Source organism: Scyliorhinus canicula, chromosome 1, assembly GCF_902713615.1.
Source record: "Scyliorhinus canicula chromosome 1, sScyCan1.1, whole genome shotgun sequence".
NCBI classification, from domain to species: Eukaryota; Metazoa; Chordata; class Chondrichthyes; order Carcharhiniformes; family Scyliorhinidae; genus Scyliorhinus; species Scyliorhinus canicula.
In genome coordinates, this window is record NC_052146.1 from 88,863,805 (window position 1) to 88,885,862 (window position 22,058).

Below are 22,058 nucleotides of genomic sequence, written 5' to 3' on the forward strand. Positions count from 1 at the left end.
GATTCACATGCGGATCCTGCATGGGAGAGAGTTGGAGTATCATTTGAGCTAGTCATGAATGGGTTGTTACAGGAGTGAGCTTGATGGGCTCAACAGTTCATTCAATTATTCCTGGTGACAGAATTCTGTGTCAGTGAATTACCAGCAAAATCCAATGATCAAACCCAATAATTATTCTTCATATTTCACAATGAATTTTCTCTCTGAGCATTCAGTATAATAAAGTCTAAGATTTGAAAAAAAAACAATGTATTTCTCAAAAAAAAAAGGTAAAATAAATGCAAAACACAGATGGAAGATTTCTCCATTTGTTGTGAATATATTCCAAATATGTCTCAAAGCTTTCACGACTGCATGAATAAAACCTAAGCGGTATGTTGGGACAGTGGTTAGCACTGCTGCCCCACAGGGCCAAGGACTTGGGTTCAAGTCTAGCCTTGGGTGTCTGTGTGGAGTTTGCACTTTCTCCCCGTGTCTGCGTGGGTTTCCTCCGGGTGCTCCAGTTTCCTCCCACAGTCAAAAGTTGTGCAGGTTAGGTGGCATGGCCACATTAAATTGCCCTTTAGTGTCCAGGAATGTGCAGGTTAAATTCCGGGATTAGGATGGGGGAGTGGGCCTCTGCTCGTTCAGAGGATCAATGCAGACTCGATGGGCTGAATGGCCTCCTTCTGCACTGTAGGAATTCTATGTTACTATACTATGATTCTAAATCGCCCCGTGTTCTAGCCAGAGGAAACAGCCTCTCAATGTCTACCCTGTCAAGTTCCTTCAAAATGTCCTCAACATGTGGCAATTTAAAAAAAATCATTTCTGGGATGTGGGTGTTGCTGGCAAGGCCAACATTTATTGCTCATGCCTAAGAGAAGGTGGCGATGAGCATCACCTTGAACTAGAGGAGTTGTCGGGTGTTCCCGGATTTTGACCCAGTGACAGTGAAGGAACAGCAATTTAGGTACAAGTCAGGATGATGTGTGATTTGTTGGAGAACTTGCAGGTAGGTGATGGTGTTCCTATGCATCTGCTTCCCTTGTCCTTCCAGGTGGTCACGGTCACTGGTTTGGAAGGTGCTTTATATGTAAATGTATTATGTGGTGATATGCATCACTGTAAATACACAAGGGGTTAATGTGAGTACACGTAGAATAGCTAGACACTAGAGGGAGAGAGACATGACACACAGACACTCAACCAATACGTCAGTAAGATAGGACACGACCAATGGGCATTCACGATACACACAGAGGTGACACTACCACAGGGGGGCATTACACCAACCCATATATAAAGGACATGATCTTCCTCTTTCCAGTGGAGACACTCAGTGAGTACAGACACAAGGTTGATTCAACATCACACCCACCACATGGATTGTAGCAGACTGGTTCATCAGTCTGAGTAGCTATAGAAGGATTAACAGTAGAGTCGAATCCGAGGAGGGGAATTGTAAATAGTTCAATAAACGTGTTGAAGTTATCTCCACATCTGAACCTTCCTTTGTCAGAGTGTACATCAAGGAAGCAGCTTATGCTATGTCGAAAGCATAACAAAACATATTACAGTAGTCCCCCTTTATAACGCGGGTGTTGGGGTCCAAGACCCCAACCCGCGTTGTAACCGAGCCGCGGATATCCATGATGGGGGTTTTAAATTTATTTAAAAATCTATGCTAGCGCTTCCCATTGTGAGTCTACGGGGGGGGCGGGGGGAGAGGTCAGACCCCCGTAGACTCACAATGGGAAGCGCTAGCATAGATTTTTAAATAAATTTAAAACCCCCATCGTGGATCCAATTAAAATTTCAGCGGCCGGCTCACTTTGATCCGGAGAAGGAAGCTGCTCTCACTGAAATCAGCCGGCCGCTGAAATTGACACTGCCGGCTGCTCTCTCCCTCCAATCCAACTTTTAAGTTTTAATGTTTCTGATTGGAGGGAGAGAGCAGCCGGCAGTGTCAATTTCTTTTTTTTTCCTCCGGCTTGCCCCCTCTCCCCCCACACCCTCCGACTCGCCCCCTCTCCCCCCCCAACACCCTCCGGCTCGCCCCCTCTCCCCCCACATCCTCCAACTAGACCCCTCTTCCCCCCACACCCTCCGGCTCGCCCCCTCTCCCCCCACATCCTCCAACTAGACCCCTCTCCCCCCCACACCCTCCGACTCGCCCCCTCTCCCCCCCAACACCCTCCGGCTCGCCCCCTCTCCCCCCACACCCTCCGGCTCGCCCCCTCTCCCCCCACACCCTCCGGCTCGCCCCCTCTCCCCCCACACCCTCCGGCTCGCCCCCTCTCCCCCCACACCCTCCGACTCGCCCCCTCTCCCCCCCCACACCCTCCGGCTCGCCCCCAACACCCTCCGGCTCGTCCCCTCTCCCCCCACATCCTCCGCTCGCCCCCTCCCCACACCCTCCGGCTCGCTCCCTCTCCCCCACACCCTCCTGCTCTCCCCCACAGCGTCCAGCTCGCCCCCTCCCCCCCCTCTCCTCCCCCGTCCCCCAACACCCGCAGGGCCCCCCTCTCTCCCCCAACACCCGCAGGGCCCCCCTCTCTCCCCAACACCCGCAGGGCCCTCCTCTCTCCCCCAACACCCGCAGGTCCACCTCTCTCCCCCACACCCCTAGGGGGGTCTCCCCCACACCCGCCCCCTCCTCCCCCCCCAACACCCGCCCCCCTCCTCTCCCCCCCCCAACACCTGCAGGGCCCTCCTCTCTCCCCCAACACCCGCAGGTCCACCCTCTCTCCCCCACACCCCCAGGGGGGTCTCCCCCACACCCACAGGGGGGTCTCCCCCACACCCGCCCCCCTCCTCTCCCCCCCAACACCCGCCCCCCTCCTCTCCCCCCCAACACCCGCCCCCTCCTCTCCCCCCCCAACACCCGCCCCCCTCCTCTCCCCCCCAACACCCGCCCCCCTCCTCTCCCCCCCAACACCCGCCCCCCTCCTCTCCCCCCCAACACCCCCCCCCTCCTCTCCCCCCAACACATGCCCCCCCTCTTCTCCCATCCAACACCCGCCCCCCTCTTCTCCCCCCCAACACCCGCCCCCCCTCTTCTCCCCCCCTCTTCTCCCCCCAACACCCGCCCCCCCTCTTCTCCTCCCCACAACACCCGCCCCCCCTCTTCTCCCCCCCAACACCCGCCCCCCCTCTTCTCCCCCCCAACACCCGCCCCCCCCTCTTCTCCCCCCCAACACCCGCCCCCCCCTCTTCTCCCCCCCAACACCCGCCCCCCCTTCGGCAGTGTCAATTTCAGCGGCCGGCTGATTATTTCAGTGAGAGCAGCTTCCCTCTCTGGATCAAAGTGAGCCGGCCGCTGAAATTGACACTGCCCGCTGCTCTCTCCCTCCAATCCAACTTTTAAGTTTTAATGTTTCTGATTGGAGGGAGAGAGCAGCCGGCAGTGTCAATTTCAGCGGCCGGCTCACTTTGATCCAGAGAGGGAAGCTGCTCTCACTGAAATAATCAGCCGGCCGCTGAAATTGACACAACTGACAGTTGGGGTACATCAGCCCCCCCCGCGGTATATCGCGAACCGCGGTATTGCGGAGCGCGGTATAACGGGGGACTACTGTATATCTGTATCGTACCAGTAATCTTTAAAATCCAGCTTGGAAATTGAGCTGAATATCTATGCTCTCCTACAGGTGAGCATAAATGGCCGGATTTTGAATATGGATGGGAAATGTACATTTAATTGAAGGATTTGTAACTGATGTACAAAACCTTACAACTTGTATTTATGTCATGCTTTAATGTAACAAAATATACCAAGGTGCTTTGCAGTTAGCTTTGCTTTTCTTCAAACAAAAGCAGCATTATATTTCTCTCTCCGTTTAGGTGTTCCTGGTGGAGCAGGTGGCAGACAGTTCTCACTCCTCGACCAATGATGAGCTTGAGCTAGCCCCATGTTAATGTTGGCATCATCTTGTCAACATACGCAGAGAATAAAAATCCTCTTTTGGTGACGTGTATTTTGAGGCCTTTTTAAAATAAAGTTAGTGTAAGAATATAGTTGTAGGAATGGGGATTTTCTAAAATAGGAATGGAATGGAAGTTTATAGAGATAAATGTAAATTAAGGTGATCTGTTACTCTACGGAACATAATCATCTTTATGCTTTCGGGATCTTATATCTGTGGAAAGGTTGGAAGGTTGTTCAGATTTCTCTAGTTTTGTTTGATTACCTTTGTGGTTAGGGAGTATTTATTCAGACCTTTCTCCCCAATAGGTTAAATGGGTTGGTTAGAGTGCCTGTTAGGGCAGATCTTTTGTGATCTGTGCAAGAGAGTGAACTTGTATCATTCCATGTTTTCTTGTCTGCTAACAAGTTTGTTTTAACATTGTGAACTTGTGTCTTTCTCACTTAAACGCCTCCCCGGATAGGCGCCGGAATGTGGCGACTAGGGGCTTTTCACAGTAACTTCATTGAAGCCTACTTGTGACAATAAGCGATTTTCATTTCATTTTGTAGATTAGTAGAAACATTTGAATCTCGCTCTGATTGAGGTTTTGCAGGGATTGATGAAAGCACTCTTCTACCTGTCCAAATTTATTGGGCCTTTCTGGAGAGCAGTTTGTCAGATATATTTTGTTTGATTAGAAATGATACTGGATTAACCATTTGTTGGACAAATCAGCTCTCAGAGTGATTTTATAAGCCAGGCACACTTTTGAAGTGGCTGATCTATAAAATCAACTGTCAAGATTTAAGTGTCTGCAGTATTGACTAATCTGTCAAATCTCTTCATCATCTCTCGCAAACTAATTCTTGTATCGCACAATGAATCTTGTAGCTGGGTGTAATTGTTTTTCTCTGCGGTGGTTAATTACAATGTTTACTGCTTGCATTCGTTAAAGTCAAAATACCGTGAATTATGGAAACCTGCAACAAAAACAGAAAATACGTGAAAAAGTCAGCAGGTCTGGCAGCATCTGTGGAGAGAGAAACAGAGTTTAGGTTTTAAGTCTGTATGATTGTCTGAGCTCGGAGTAAGAGTCATACGGGCTCGAAGCATTGGGGAGATTTTCCGCACACCCCTGTGGCGTGTATCTTGGTGGCGGGAGGCGGGCCTTCGTTGAATCTGAGGGTCCTACCGTTGTCAATGGGATTTCTCATTGACTCCACCCCACACTGCCGGGAAACCCTTGGTGAGGTTTGTTGTCAGTGGGACTGGAAGATCCCACCCATTAACTCTGTTTCGTCCTCCGCAGATGCTGTCTGACCTGCTGGGTTTTGCAGCATTTTCTGCCTTTATTACATAGTTTGTTATCGTTGCATGGTCTTCCTCAGTATCTCTTTCCTGTCCTATTTGCTTGAAGAAATCTTTCAATCAGGCATTTACTATTTACATACCGCGGGGGCACAGGCCCTGAACTGCTACTGTGAACTTCAGTTGAACATACTTGTGACAATGAAAGATTATTATTATTAACATTGGAATGGCTACAAATCCTACAAGGCCTGGCACATCATGAGTTCTTGATTAGACCATGGCAGGGACAGAGCTTCCTCTTCTTCTTACAAGCCCATCAACACCAGCAACAATAACAATTTACATTTATACAGCACCTTTAGTACAATTAAACATCCCAAGGTGTTTCACAGAGGCCATTTTACAACAATGTAGGACACTGAGGCACAAAGGTATTAGGCCAGATAATCAAAATCTTGGTGAAAGGGATGGATTTCACAAAGTGTTTTAAAGGTGGAAAGTGAGCTGGAGAGATGGATTGGGATAAGGAGGGGAGTCCATCGGTTGGGACTGAGGTAGCTGAAAGCACGGCCACCAAATTTGGAAATTATGGTTGGGAATGCACAAGAGGTCAAAATTAGAGAGGCACAAATACCTCAGAGAGTTGTGGGGTTGGAGGAAATAATGGACTTCGGGAGGGGCAAGCTATTGTAAGGTTTGAAAAACAATGATGGAAATTTTAAAACCAAGACATTATTGACCAGGGCAGATTTAGGGCAGCACGGTAGCATTGTGGATAGCACAATTGCTTCACAGCTCCAGGGTCCCAGGTTCGATTCCGGCTTGGGTCACTGTCTGTGGGTAGTCTGCACATCCTCCCCGTGTGTGCGTGGGTTTCCTCCGGGTGCTCCGGTTTCCTCCCACAGTCCAACGATGTGCAGGTTAGGTGGATTGGCCATGATGAATTGCCTTTAGTGTCCAAAATTGCCCTTAGTGTTGGGTGGGGTTACTGGGTTATGGGGATAGGGTGGAGGTGTTGACCTTGGGTAGGGTGCTCTTTCCAGGAGCCGGTGCAGACGCGATGGGCCGAATGGCCTCCTTCTGCACTGTAAATTCTATGATAATCTATGACCAGGAGGCAAAGTAGGTCAACCAGCACAGGGGTGATAAGGGAAAGGGACTTGGTGCTAGGTAAGACACGGGCAGCAGAGTTTTGGACGAACTCAAGTTTATGGCGTGTACACTGTGCGAGAGCTTTTGAATAGTTAAGTCTCAAGGTAACAAAGACAAGAATGAGCAGCAGCAACAGATGAACTGAAACTGGTGCAGTCGACGAATGTGATGGAGGTGGAAATAGGTAATCTTAGAGGTGGCGCGAATATAAGGTCGGAAGCTCATCTCAGGATCAAATGTGAAATCAAGGTTGCGGACAGTTTGGCTTAATCTCGGTCTTTTGTCAGGTAGAGGGATGGAGTTAGTAGATAGGGATTGGAGTTTGAAGCTAACACTGAAAGCAGTAGCTTCATTCTTCCCAGTATTTGAGTGGAGAACATTTCTGCTCATCCAGTGCTGGCTGTCAGATGAACATCCTGATAATTCAGCAGCAGTAGAAGAATCAAGAGAGGTGGTGATGAGGTAGAGCTGGGTGTCGGCATCATCCATATGAAAACTAACACCATCACTAAGAGGGTGGACTACAACATCAACTTTAATGTAATCGGGCCTTTAACGTCGGAGTGGATACTCCCTATGGTTGAGACTTAGTAAAGCATAGGCAGAGACACCTTGGTCTCACTCGGGAACCTCACTGAGAAAAGGCTGGAACACTTGCAACCTGTTCCAGCCACTTTAGTGGGGTGAGTGGGAAGGGTGGAGTGAGCGCTGAAGATCACAGGTACATTCATCCACTACCAAAGCCAGAATTATTCCATTCATAGATTTCCTGTTCCTCCATCTCCACAGGTATACACATTCTTCCAAAATTAGGCATGTGTGTACTTTCTCATCATGAAGACTGTAGACAAACTGACCCAATCTATTTCAATAGACCCACTGGATCTCTTTAGGAATTCATGTATTTTTACCAAATTTTTCGATTTCTTCGCTTCCCTTTGCTAATGCTTCTCATTGTTCTGGAATGGCTTCACCTCTAATGTGTCAACTATTTCAGCAGTTTTCACCATTTGAGCCGAGGGCGATTACTGATTGAGCTCAAGAATACAGGAACATTCCCCTTCTAAACTCCCACCACGAACACAAAACATGATTACATTTAGGCCAGACCAATACCATTTAAAATTAATATTGCTATGTTAACGATTGGTTTGTGGTCCTGGAAGTAACTTAATGGAATTACAAAAGAGTGCTGTTCAAACAAAAATAACTCGTCAAACTGAAATAATTCTTGCATTATGAGAGCAACTTTCAATTGCATTTCAAGAAAAGGGTTATGAGTTGAGTAGTTTTGTGGATGGCACGGTAGCATTGTGGTTAGCACAATCGCTTCACAGCTCCAGGGTCCCAGGTTCGACTCCGGCTTGGGTCACTGTCTGTGCGGAGTCTGCACATCCCCCCCGTGTGAGCGTGGGTTTCCTCCGGGTGCTCCGGTTTCCTCCCACAGTCCAAAGATGTGCAGGTTAGGTGGATTGGCCGTGACAAATTCCCCTTAGTGTCCAAAATTGCCCTTAGTTTTGGGTGGGGTTGCTGGGTTATGGGGATAGGGTGGAGGTGTTAACCTTGGGTAGGGTGCTCTTTCTGGGAGCCAGTGCAGACTCGATGGGCCGAATGGCCTCCTTCTGCACTGTAAATTCTATGTAAAATTCTATGATGAAGCAAAAGTGAAGAAGGTGTGATAATGCTGTGTTAACCCGACGTTATTACAATTATGTAGCTCTTCCTTGAAGCTTTTCCCCACCTAGTTGATGATCTGTAACTACAAAGCTGAAAAAGAAAGGGTGGGATTCTTCGGTTCTCCAGCAGCGCATTTTTCGGTGCTGCGCTATTCGCTAAGATTTCCCATTGTAACCACCCGACACCACTGGGAGACCCTTGGATATGGGTTGGCTGCCGGCGGGAAAAGTGAATCGCAACAACTGGAGAATTCTGGCCTAAATCTATTCTTCCATCTCACTGAGGAGGCTTTGGGCCAAACCACATTCAACAACCTGCTCTGAAAACTCTGCTCAAATTTTGACAGCTGTGACAAAATCCACCATATCAGCTGAGACAACTCACAGCATTCTAAGACAATCAGCTACATTCGAAACAAATCAACCCACAACATTCAAAAACAGAAGGCAATTTGACCCATCTCCCAATGCTAACGGGTCCTTTAAAGAAATTCCAAAATCTGGGGATCTGAGGCGTGATTCTCTCAGCCTGGGCCGGGCTGGGGAATCCCCGTGACTGGCGCGAATCGCGCCATGGTACCTCAACGCCGGCATGCGATTCTCCGCAGTGCGGAGAACCGGTGCCATTGGCACCAGTGTGGTCGGCGTCGGGGGCCGCTCTACGTGGCCTCACCGCCGATTCTCGGCCCTAGATGGGCCGAGCGGCCGTTGAAAAAAAACTTGAATCCCGCCGGCGCCGTTCACATCTACCCTTAGCCGGTGGGATCTCAGCGTGGAAGCGTCTGGGTGCAGCCTATTGGGGGAGGGGGCAGGGGGAAGGGGGTTTGATCCCGGGGAGGGGACCTCCTTTGTGGCCTGGCCCGGGATCGGGGCCCACCAATTGGCGGGCCGGCCTCTTGGGCTGGGGCCTCCTTTCTTCCGCGTCGGCCCCTGTAGCCCTGCACCATGTTGCGTCGGGGCTGGCGCAGAGAAGGGGTCCGGTGACACTGCGCATGCGTGTACCCCGCGGCGCCCAGTTGATGCCGGGATCAGCAGCTGGAGCGGCGACGGTCTCTCCAGTGCCGTGCTGGGCACCTGTAGAGGTCAGAATTGCAGATCCTGAGGCCATGTTGACGCCGTCGAGAAATGCAACGGTGATTCCGACGGTGTCAACACTTAGCCTCAGGATCACAGAATCCAGCCCCTGATCTTTGCCAAAAACAAAATAGTTCTTCCTTGGGCCAAACCCTATGTGTATTTGAAATCCATCCATTGGTTTTTGTGTCATATTGTTTGCAGACAAACAGGCTAACGGGGGCAAAACAGTGGCGAAGGTAACAAATTTACTCAAATTCAAATGATGCAAACATTTCCTGAAGCAATTCATCTGAATTTGTCCTGTAGATCTACTTTTAATCTTCTCAAATTTAAAGGACAGTAGGCGTATTGGCCAAAACTGTATCTACATTATCACACTGGACATTTTAGTGCACTTTTCAATTACCCATTATTACACGTTATTCCTGTGCTTCAAATGAAAATAATAGACATAAAGGCTTCAGGTGCCATATATGGGACAAACCAGATGAAAACCAGACTGCCCAGTATAACACAAGATGAATGGCCACTCTGGTAGTAATTGACTGTTGATTCATTGGCCATGGGAGCCATGTTTAAAGTCATTAAGGCTCAGAGGAATCCATTCAGCCCATTGAATCCATAACCCCTTACCAAACATCTTTCTTTCCCAGCAGAGCTCACTGAATGATGAGGAACTTTGGTGACTTTTGTTTTTAAGCTGAGGGTGTTGATACCAATGTTAGTGACCGCACAGCTATCTACGATGAGCACAAAACGGGGGCAAATCTAAGGTAGTTACACAATGTACCTGTTTCCAAGAGGAGGCAAAAGAGGAGTTGGCAGAGCGAAAAGGAAAAATAATCAAATTCTTACTTTGAGTGATGAACTGATGAGTAATCAGGAAGGAAAGGAAACTGCAAAAATATTCATGAAATGGAAGATATTGATTTTAATAAATAAGGTTTCAGATTTCTGGGATACACTTTTGAACGTATACAGATTATTTCAGTGACACAGTATGGATTTTGACATTAAAGTTGACGTGCTACAGTTTTAAAATGTCTTGTTATTTAAAGCCAGTAAATGGAAGACAGATTAATTCACCTTGCTTGATCCTGATCAGTTTAATCCTGAGATGAAACATCACATTTAGTCCATAAATCCTGTCCAAAAGTTAACTGAGGTTCAGAAGTAATGATTTTTGTTTTGCAATGAACACAGTCAGCTGAACCCCAAGTACTGATTCTGTGATCTGTGCCTACCTTGTGTGAACCCCTATCCTAGCCACTGATTTCAAATGCATATCTGGTGTTATAGGAAACTGTCTGATATAAATTAAATTTTTACTGAAGTAAAAATAAAATGGAGGCTGCATGCAGCACGACCTATAGCAAAGTTTTTTTTCTCATTTACTAGTTTGAAAGAGACGGTTTTGTATTCTGCAACTGATTTTTAAAAAGGTATCAGAAGATACCATTTCGGGCATTTGGATTTTGGAAGGGTGGGTAATACTAAATGTACTGTTTTCAGATAACGGAGATGTTTCTAAATCAAGTATTGCTAAGTGCATGGTCCTGATTGTGACCTTTTAACAATTATTCCAATGGCTAAAACTTAGACCATTCAGTTTTAAATGTCATTTGAGACAATGTATTCTAATATTGCGTAAATAATGAAATACTGGTTCACCATTCACCCAGCAAGTTGAGGTGTCATGATGTACTTTCCTTTGCACCAGCAATATTGGATGCTTTCATTATTGCTGGGACATCAGTTTTGAACACTGATTGTTCACCAGTGGTCCCAGACAGGTTTAGCACAGGGCTAAATCGCTGGCTTTAAAAGCAGACAAAGGCAGGCCAGCAACACAGTTCAATTCCCGTAGCAGCCTCCCCGAACAGATGCCGGAATGTGGCGACTAGGGGATTTTCACAGTAACTTCATTTGAAGCCTACTTGTGACAATAAGCGATTCTCATTTCTGTAACTGTACTGCTTGCAGATAGCTGGAATGAATACTTCAAAAGAAAACAGGATGTTAGAGTAGTGTTTCGTGAACTAGATATAGTATGTGGAGAAACTGAAATTTGCAATCTTAGTCCAGATAGATACATAATTTTGTTCACTTTTAGCACTGTGCAAAATGGCTTTTTTGACTGGAAACATTTTAGTGAAGGGTATTGCATTTCACCACTGAGCTTTGTTAAGTGACTGAAAAAAAATTGTTTGACACGGCCAGCTGCTTGAAGTGTCCGCTCAGATTCAGAAATCCAGTACAACATAGATTTTCAAATGGAGGGCTATTAAGGACAAGGAACCCCATCAAATTCTTAATGTGTTGCATTTGTTAACTTACTGATGTATTGCTTTGATAAAATAAGACATATTTCTCGCAATAATAGGGAAGCAGTCATTTAGAAATTGTGAGAGGAGGTCACACTACATAAATATATATTAGTAAGTTTGGTTAAAAAAAGATTTCTGAGGGAGTAATATTTAACCAAACTAGCTGGCAAACTCTTCCAGATCAGAGAGAATAGAAAATAAATTCTCCACTCTTCAGCAAAGGGGCAGCACGGTAGCATTGTGGATAGCACAATCGCTTCACAGCGCCAGGGTCCCAGGTTCGATTCCGGCTTGGGTCACTGTCTGTGCGGAGTCTGCACATCCTCCCCATGTGTGCGTGGGTTTCCTCCGTGTGCTCCGGTTTCCTCCCACAGTCCAAAGATGTGCAGGTCAGGTGGATTGGCCATGATAAATTGCCCTTAGTGTCCAAAATTGCCCTTGGTGTTGGGTGGGGTTACTGGGTTATGGGGATAGGGTGGAGGTGTTGACCTTGGGTAGGGTGCTCTTTCCAAGGGCCGGTGCAGACTCGATGGGCCGAATGGCCTCCTTCTGCACTGTAAATTCTATGATATCTAACTATCCAGGTATTGATCTAACTGGAAGTGTGCCATTGGGTGCCTTCACAGTGAAATCCAGTCTTTAAGGAATGTTTAGATCCAACATCAAGGGGTTAATTCCAGTTCACTAGTTCCTACTAACTTAACTATTCCTTACACATGCGTGCAATTTTAAAATCCATTTATTTCATTATTCCTGCTTTTTGAAAATGACTTGCATTATATAAAATTCATTTTTAACTGGCTTCATTGTGTTTACATTAAAGATTCCTGGGTATGTAAAACTTTAGAATTTTAGAGGGTTAAAATTCAGAGCTTTCTTTATACTGAGTCCAATAGGAAATGATGTTCTAGGGTGGCACGGTGGTACAGTGGTTAGCACTGCAGCCTCACAGCGCCAAGGAACCGGGTTGAATTCTGGCCTTGGGTGACTGTGCAGAGTCTGCATGTTCTTCCCGTGTCTGCATGGGTTTTCTCCGGGTGCTCAGGTTTCCCCCCACAATCCAAAGATGTGCAGGTTAGGTGGATTGGCCATGCTAACTTGCCTCCTAGTGTCCAAAGATGTGCAGGTTAGGTGGATTGGCCATGCTAACTTGCCTCCTAGTGTCCAAAGATGTGCAGGTTAGGTGGATTGGCCATGCTAACTTGCCTCCTAGTGTCCAAAGATGTGCAGGTTAGGTGGATTGGCAATGCTAAAATTGCCTCTTGGCATCCAAAGATATGCAGGTTAGGTGGATTGGCAATGCTAAAATTGCCTCTTGGTATCCAAAGATGTGCAGGTTAGGTGGATTGGCCATGCTAAAATTATCTCTTAGTGCCCAAAGATATGCAGGTTAGGTGGATTGGCAATGCGAAAATTGCCTCTTGGTATCCAAAGATGTGCAGGTTAGGTGGATTGGCCATGCTAAAATTATCTCTTAGTGCCCAAAGATATGCAGGTTAGGTGGATTGGCAATGAGAAAATTGCCTCTTGGCATCCAAAGATGTGCAGGTTAGGTGGATTGGCCATGCTAAAATTATCTCTTAGTGCCCAAAGATATGCAGGTTAGGTGGATTGGCAATGCGAAAATTGCCTCTTGGTATCCAAAGATGTGCAGGTTAGGTGGATTGGCCATGCTAAAATTATCTCTTAGTGCCCAAAGATATGCAGGTTAGGTGGATTGGCAATGCGAAAATTGCCTCTTGGCATCCAAAGATGTGCAGGTTAGGTGGATTGGCCATGCTAAAATTATCTCTTAGTGCCCAAAGATATGCAGGTTAGGTGGATTGGCAATGCTAAATTGCCTCTTGGTATCCAAAGATGTGCGGGTTAGGTGAGGTTACTGGGGAGGGTGGGGGAGTGGGCCTGAGTGGGGTCCTCCTTCAGGTCATTGGTGCAGACTCGATGGGCTACATCACCTCCTTCTCCACTGTAGGAATTCTATGGTTCTATGAGGTTTGGTCCCAAGAATTGAATCCATCCCGCCATACAAGTGAGCTTTGTATATCATTGATATTCCAATGGATCACTGGCAAAGAGGAATAGCAACAGAAAAGAAAGACTTTCATTTAAATAGATTCTTTTATGACCTCAGGATGTCCCAAACTACTTTGCAGCCAATGAAATACTTTTAAAGTGTAGTCATTGTTAAACGTGGGAAATGTGACAGCCATTTTGCACACAGCAAGCTCACAGAAACACAGATCCACAGACCCCTAAAGCACAGAAACACAGATCCACAGACCCCTAAAGCACAGAAACACAGATCCACAGACCCCTAAAGCACAGAAACCATGATGTTAAAATGACCAGATCAGCTGCTTTCGCAATATTGGTTGAGAGACATATAAGGCCATGGACAAAAAGCAGGAATGTGTGACTGAGCATAACTACTCTTTCTAAGAGCAAGCATGACATGTCAGACCTATGGCCTCATTTTCTGTTGTAACTTTCTGCTATGATTCTATGCTGAAGCGATAGAATTTGGTCAGGACACCAGGGATAACTGCCCGACACAGTGTACTGACAGGAGTTAGAGTGCCGAGATGGACACAACATCTTGCCCCCTAAGGTTGTAATGGGCCGTGACTTCCCCTCATGGGCAGGTTTGGCTGACTCAGGACTGTGAACAACTGAACCACCCCTAATCTACAGAAGCATATATCCTGTCAGCAGCAATACAGACAGCAGCTGAGGCGACGTCTGCAGTCCTGTCATCCAGTTGAATAGGGTTGTGGTGAGACGTGGAAACCGTGAGTGTCTAGCGGGAAATAAAATGAACCACAAACTTTGTAGAAATTAACCATTTTCAGCTCCTGAAGAGCAGGGAGTAGGGCAATGCTTATAGATTGTAGAAGACTTTCAGATGATATGCCCAAGAAAGAAAGAGGTGGAGAACAGGTAGAGGCCGGGAGTTCAGAACTAATAGGTAGAAAAAGGCAGTTAATGGATTTGATAGTCTATTAGATTTGAAAATGTTGCAGAGGGTGTGAAATACTGTATGCTGCACAGAGGTCACCTCCGACCATAAGTACATGAACATTGGTGTATTTTCTTCATACGCTGACCAAAATGTTGAACTTGAAGGAATGCGGATAAATAGATCATGAAGTTATAAATTAAGCTCCGTAAAAAGCAACTGATTCAAAACAAAATGCTGCAAAAACTCAGCAGATCAGAGAATGTTTCAGGTCTCTACAACAGCTTCTGGTAACAACTAGGCTTTCAACATTTTCAGCTTCTGTAGATCCAACATTTGTTTCTTTACTTGTCTCATTACCAGCCTCTTCTTTGTGCCAGTATCTCTTTTGACATAGGAGGTGCAATCGAACAGCCTCGTCACGCCCGACTCAACGAGGCCGCGAGATTTGCGATGCTTGGAGATCTACTGAGATTTTGCGAGACGTTGCGATCTGTATCTCGTCTTCACTTGGCAGGGTGGAAGCGACCCTCTGCCGGGCCGGAGAATCGCTGGGGGCGGCGTGAATCCCGCCCGACGGCGCCTGCCGGATTCTCCAACGGCAGTTGTTCGGCGGGAATCACGTTGTGCCGGTCGGGGGCCATTGGCAGTGGCCCCCCGGCGATCCTCCGCTCTGTGATGGGCCGAGTGGCTGCCGTTTTCGGCCAGTCCTGCTGCCGTAAATCAAACAAGGTCCTTACTGGCGGGACCTGGCTCTGTGGGCGGCTGCGGAGTCCTTGGGGGGGGGGCGCGAGGGATCTGGCCCCGGGGGGTGCCCCCATGGTGGCCTGGTCCGCGATCGTGGCCCGACGATCCGCGGGCGGGCCAGTGCCGTGGGGGCACTCTTTCCCTCCTCGCCGGCCGCTGTAAACGTCCGCCATGGCCAGTATGGAGAAGAACCCTCCTGTGCATGCGCTGGGATCACACCAGCACATGCTGGCGCTCCCGCGCGTGCGCCAACTCGCGCCGGAGTGGTTCACGCACTCCTCGGCGCCGGTATGGCCCGCCACGCCGTTTAGGGGAGAATCCCACCCTGCCTAGCGCCCACCCGGTTGTTGAGCTGATGCGGGATTCTCCAGCAATCAAGATTCCTGATCATGGCAGCAGAGAGCAGAGAATCGCGGCCTACAGACTCAAGCAGCATGATTTAGGAGAATAGATAATCCGTAAATCCCCCATCTAGACACCGCCTGCACAGCAAAACACTGCCATTACCCCAATACCCTGAAATGGTTTTTGTTCTTCACATAATTCTCCAATTCCTTTTTAATAGCTTCACTTGAATCTGTCTGCACCACAATCTAAGGCAGTGCATTCAAGATCCTACCCACCCTCTACATAAAATGTTTTTTCAGCATTTTGGGCAGGATTCTCCCCTACCTGGCGAGGCGGGCCATACCGGTGCCGGGGCTGGCGCCATGCCAGCCGGTGCGGAAGGGCTTGGCGCCACGCCAACTGGCACCGAAGGGCTTCCGCCGGCCGGCGTGAGTTGGCACATGCGCAGGAGTGCCAGCATGTGCTGGCGTGATCCCAATGCATGCGCAGGGGGGTTCTTCTCCGCTCCGGCCATGGCGGAGGTTGACAGCAGCCGTCGCAGATGGAAAGAGTGTCCCCATGGCACAGGCCCACCCACGGATCGGTGGGCCCCAATAGTGGGCCAGGCCATGGTGGGGGCATCCCCCGGGGCCAGATCCGCCCCCCCCCCCAGAGGACTCCACAGACCACCCGCAGAGCCAGATCCCACCGGTACGTACCTGGTTAGATTTACGCCAGCGGGACCAGCCAAAAACGGGTGGCCGCTCATCCCATTGCACCCGCCAAAACCCGGGCACTGGAGAATTCGGCAGCCGGCGGTGGGGCGTGATTCACGCCCCCCCCCCCCCCACCCCCAGTGATTCTCCGGCCCGGCGGGGGGTGGGGGAGGGGGGTTGGTGAATCCCACCCTTTATCTCTAATTCTTTTGCTTTCTGTCTTGTGCTCATCAATGGGAACAGAGTCTCCCTATCTTCTATGTCTAGACCCTTCATTATGGTTAATCATGACTAGAATGCATACGTGTGTAGGCATCAGGAGGAGAAACTTTGGCACTTACTTTATATGTTCAGAAAGTAAAAGCAATCATTTGCAACATGGCCATTTGCAAGTGTCAGTGTCTTCTGAAAAGAATAGAAGAAAAATGTCAAATGGATATGAAAAGATGCAGTGGATGTGGTGATGTTCATCACTGTAAATACACAAGGGGTTAATGTACATACATGTAGACTAGTTAGATACTAGAGGGAGCACCAGAGACATCATACACACACACTCAACCAATACATCAGTTAGATAGGACACGACCAATGGGCACTCACGATACTCACAGAAGTGACATGACCACAGGAGGGCATTACACCAACTCATATATAAAGGACACCCCACACATGATCTGCCTCTTTCCAGTGGAGACAGTCAGAGAGCACAGAGACAAGGTTGATTCGATATAATTCCCACCACGTAGAGTGTAGCAATCTGGTTAGTCAGTCTGAGGAGCTATAGGAGGATTTACAGTAGTGTCGAACCCAAGTTATAATAGTGTATATAGTTTAATAAACGTGTTGGAGTTATCTTCATGTCTGATCCTTCCTTTGTCGAGTGCACCACAAGGAAGCCACTTATGCTACACCTAAATAGCATAACAAGACAGTTGATATCTGACATTACAAACACACAGAAAGTTCAATTTTGGTGTGACTTTTAACCAAGGGATTACAGCAGCTTTCTACCTAAATCCTAAATGTTCCACAAGTCCATATTGGAAATAACGTTGTTGCTCGTTATGCTTTCCCTTAATTTGCTCTGTTTTAATTACCTTTGCTCAAGAGTCGCCAGGTATCTTTCTGATACCACCACAAGGTTCAAACCGAATACTGATCAATGACTCGATACACCAGTTAGTAAGTTTCAAATCAATGCACATTTATTTACACACACAATCAATTATTACTCAGGCATAAACTATACTCGCTAAACTACAACTACTACTAAAGCCTACACTTAGCTTCGAGTGGCCCACTCAGTCAGAGGAACAATGGCCGTTGTCCGGTTCTGATACTGCTGGCTTCGAACTGGTATAGAATAGTAGCTAGGAGCGCCTATCTTGTAGCACATGTTGACCTTAGACTTACTTGGCTGGTGCTTGGCGGGCCTCTCGTCGCTGAGAGCCAAAGGCCAAGGTGAAGGTGAAGATGGAGAAAATAAGAGAGCAAACTGACCTTTGGGACTCTGCTTTATAGCCCCCAGGGTTTCGCGCCCTTCTGGGTGGACCCTGGACTTGGTCCCAATTAATTGGACCATGTCCCAATCGTTTGTATTGATTCTCTCCAATAACGGGGTCGTTCCCTGATCGTTGGGCGGGCTCTAGGTAACCGTTGGCCTGCCTTTGTTTTAGTCTCCACTGGCGCCGGGGAGTCTGTCCTGGTACCGATTGTTTCAATGTTTCCTTTTTGTCCCCGGAGATAGCTCATTACTATGCTAATGGCTTGTAGTTTCAGTTCTGTCTGGGTTCTGCAAGTTCCAATCCACAGGAAACCTTGCACCTGCTTGTTTTTCTAGTACTGTCCATTTTTCCCTGCACTCTTTACGAGTATCCATTTTGGAATCGGGACGTGGCCACCCCAGGTGGCTACAACGTGAAGCCACTCAAGTAATTTTATTTTACGTTTTTAAATAAGACAATTAATTTTTTATTTAACCTATTTGTGTTGATGTAAACCTGGAGAGGTTTACACCTCAGTAAGTCATGTGATCTGCCTGTCGCTTTTCGCAGGTTTGAATTATCTCAAAATGGAAGATGAAGGAATTTAAACTCAAAGAGATGGCATCATCCAAAGCCCAATGTACCGCAGCATTGAGTCCTAATGCGAGGATAAGCTGAGCTCTGCCACATGATGTTTCGGAGGAAGAATGTCAATACTTTCTAAAAATCAAAGTTAATTTACTGGACTGTAGACAGTAGTGCAAAACCGGCAAAATGCTGAAGAAACAGCAGCACATATTAAAAAGTACTTAATGTGTCATTCCATCAAAAGGAACAAAATCTACAACCTTGACTTAGATTGATGCTACGTTCTGTTTTAGACTGAAATGTTCTCTAAGAGGTCATTTTTACATTCCTTCTTAGAGCTTTTTCAAGAGATTGATCAATGAACTGCTTGTGGTTTAAAATTTGATCAGTGGAGGTCCTGCGTTTTCAAAGTAATAACTATATTTTAACTTGAAATGTTAGTATAAGTGTTGATAGTGGATGATTCATTTTCAGAACAAATGTGAATTTCAATCTTCCAAAGTTTGGGTGAATAGAACTATTTACTCACCTCTTTGTACCGTTTACTGTAGTGGTGGGAGCGATTGAACGTTTTCTTCAAAGTGAATAGTGAAAAAGTCAGTGGCAGCACAATTATCGATTAACACAATGTAGCAGTTTAAAATATTCTGTAAAGAAATGCATATTGCAACCTGACTAATGGCAACAATGAGACCATTGCGTTAAAGTGCTATTGCATTCTGGTTGAAGTGTTATAGTGTTCTGTTGACATCTTTTTTATTTTCCATTCAAGTCAGTTTTCTCCCATCCTCCCCCATAATCGGCTCACCCAATGAGCCATTCATAAATTCTACACCTACGAATCTCAATCAGAAATTGTTGTATTGCAAGGCAAGTGACGAGGCGGTGTTAAATCACAATGGTGATTTATTTAACTAAGAAGAACTTGGGGCTGGATTCTCCCACACCGTCCGCCGCAAGAACGCCACGGGCGAGCAGCAGAGAATGGAGAACTCCATTGACCTCGGGCGGGATTCTCCAGTCGGCGGGCAGACAGAGCCAGAGAATCCTGCCCTTTATGTACAGAACAGTACAACTACTACACAGGTCCCGTCTCCTCGACTCCAAGGCCAACTCTGCCCAAACCCCAACAACAAGGTCCGCCTAAACACCTGGGGTGCGAATTAACTAAATTGGAACAAAATCCCATAACGAACACATTTAGCCCCGTGTTTCCTGCTGATCACAGTGCAGAGAAACACAACGCTATCGAATGGCACTTGGGTTAGATAGGGGGCTTCAACAAGGAATGCGCTGCCGAGGTCACACGTAGCCCCATTTTGAGCACTGAGGAGGTCTGCTCGCCAGATGGCATCTCGATCTCTGGAGCCCCCAATGCGACCCCCCCCATCACCCCACAATCCCCAACAACTGGGGAGGGCATCCCAAGCTCGATCGTCACTGCACGAAAAATGCCAACTTACCCTGGCAGTGGCCCTGCCAGCTGGCAGAGCCACCTGGGCACCTTGATATTCTGGCCGGGGGGGGGGGGGGGGGGGGGGCTGCGTGGGTGTTTGGGGGGGGGGGTGGGGGGGTCTGGGGACCCTCCCATTGTGCGTTGTGGGGGCTGGGGGGTCACGTCGGGTGGCCACAGAGATCGGGATGCCATTTAAAAGTGACATCCTGATCTCTCACTATGCTGAGGAGTTCTGCCGAATGGAGCTACTCAGTGCAGAAAATGGGGCAATGTGCGGCCTCGGCTGTGTGTTCTCTGCTGAGGCCCCTTATCTAACGTGAGTGGCTTTTTATAGCCATGTGTTTTTTGGCTCTGTGAGCACCGGGAAACATGTGGCTAAACCCGCTCACTATGAGACTTTGTTCCCTTTTGGTAAAATTGTGCCCACTATCATACCTTACTGTGCAGTGCGGTGAACAGTGACCGACGGAAAACTCTAAACAAGCTCTGTACAGCATACTCAGCGTTATCAGTAGAATTATAGAATCTCACAGTATAGATGTAGGCCATTCAACAGTCACACATCAACACACCACCTAGTCTCATCTCACACTCTTGCTCCCTTTTCTTAAGCTCTCTTTTCAAGTAATTATCCAAATCCTTTTGAAAGTCTTACAAATTCTGCTTCAGCAATGGTTTGTGGCAGAGATCTCCACATTCTAACCCTCACCTGTGAGAAGGTTTTATTTTCTAACCTCCCCATTACTTCTGCATTGAATGATCCTCCTTGTTACTGTCTCACTGGCCAACAGAAACAACCTCATCACTACCCGATCATGCGCGTGAAAACCTTGATCAGGTCACCTCTCGATTATCTCAACTCCTGTGGAGAACAGGCCTAATTTCCAAAGTCTCGTAATACCCATACAACCTCCTATTCCAGAGATCTTCTCATTGATCTGAGATGCACTATTTCCATTGTTTTTATATCTTTTTTAAACGGGGTCCCCAAAATTGCACACAATACTATAACTGCCACCTGAGGTTTATGAACAGGTTTGACAATGTCGTCTTGATTTTGCGTTTTATGGCTCTAGATACAAAAGCAAGAATTAGAAAAAGAAAGACTTGGATTTATATAACACCCCAGGACATGGAAAAGCCATTGACCGGCAATAAAATATTTTTAAAGTGTAGTTATTGCGGTAATATAGGAATTCCTGCAGCCAATTTGGGCACAGAAAGCTCCCATGATCAGTAATGATAAAGACCCAGTAACCTGGTATTAGTTGATTGTTGATTGAGGAATCAATATTGGCCAGAACACCAAGAAGACTTCCCCTCATCTTCTTTGAAATAATTTCCACCTGATAAAGCTTGGTTCGATGTCTTGTCCACAGGACAGCACCAAGGCTGACAATGAAGCACTCCCTGAGTGCGACACTGGGAGCAACACGCTCTGAGTTAGTCGGTGAGGGTGATTCCGATAGACTTATCTTTATCATTTACTCTTCATACAATGATTGATTTGGATCGCCAGCTCTTATACATTGTGAACCCTGCCCCACTCTCGCTGCCCACTCTCACTAATTCATTCTTGACCAGTTTGTCTTTGCTCTGCTTTGCTCACTTTGCTCATGAAGAAATTACCCGGAAGATTACACATTTCCTGTAAATTAGAAGAAATGCAAGGTGGCCGGAAAGCTTGAAGTGGAGGGAAGAAAATCTAAGACAAAGTGGTGACTTTGCATTTTTATTTTCAACCATGGATGCACAGCATTATGATCCCTTCAAAACATTTCTGTCACAGTCACTGCACCGAAGGATATTGGCAAGTGATTCATTTCTCATTCTGCATTTGTTTCCTCAATGTTGTAAACACGTTGGTGCAATCTCCCTCCTCAGCTACACACATTATCACTTCAATTTCAGACAAAGCTATATCTTCTGCTTAATCAAATGAAAATAGTTCACTGACTTTGAGAAACTCACTTCTATGTTTCACAGTTGCAGGTTGTAAATTGTTCTTCATGGTAGATTCGTACAAGGTGCTTATTTGTAGCATTTTTTGTATTTAATAATTCTCAAAATGCAAAATAAATGTATATGAAAGGAAGAAGGTGCTGAAACCATTATCCCCAAAATTACAGTGAGCATGGAAACACTGTCTGGTGCAAAGTAATCAGCAACCTGTTTAAATAAAGCAGCTGGCCAAGAGACTTCAATAACATATGAACATCAAAATTCATACAGAATGATCCTGGAGCCATTATGATTTGAATTTTGAATTGAATTGGAATCAGTGGTTGAAAGCAGATTATAACATCCATCGTATCAGTTCTTCTGCTTCCTGTCTCCCTGAGCCTTAT

The 22,058-nt window shown here is 46.9% G+C and overlaps 1 protein-coding gene across 6 annotated transcripts in view; it reads left to right on the forward strand.

The window, feature by feature from the left end:
• Window positions 1-22,058, forward strand: part of yrk (Yes-related kinase) — a 380,926-nt gene that overhangs the window by 276,918 nt on the left and 81,950 nt on the right. The gene's annotated exons all lie outside the window — the stretch shown is intronic.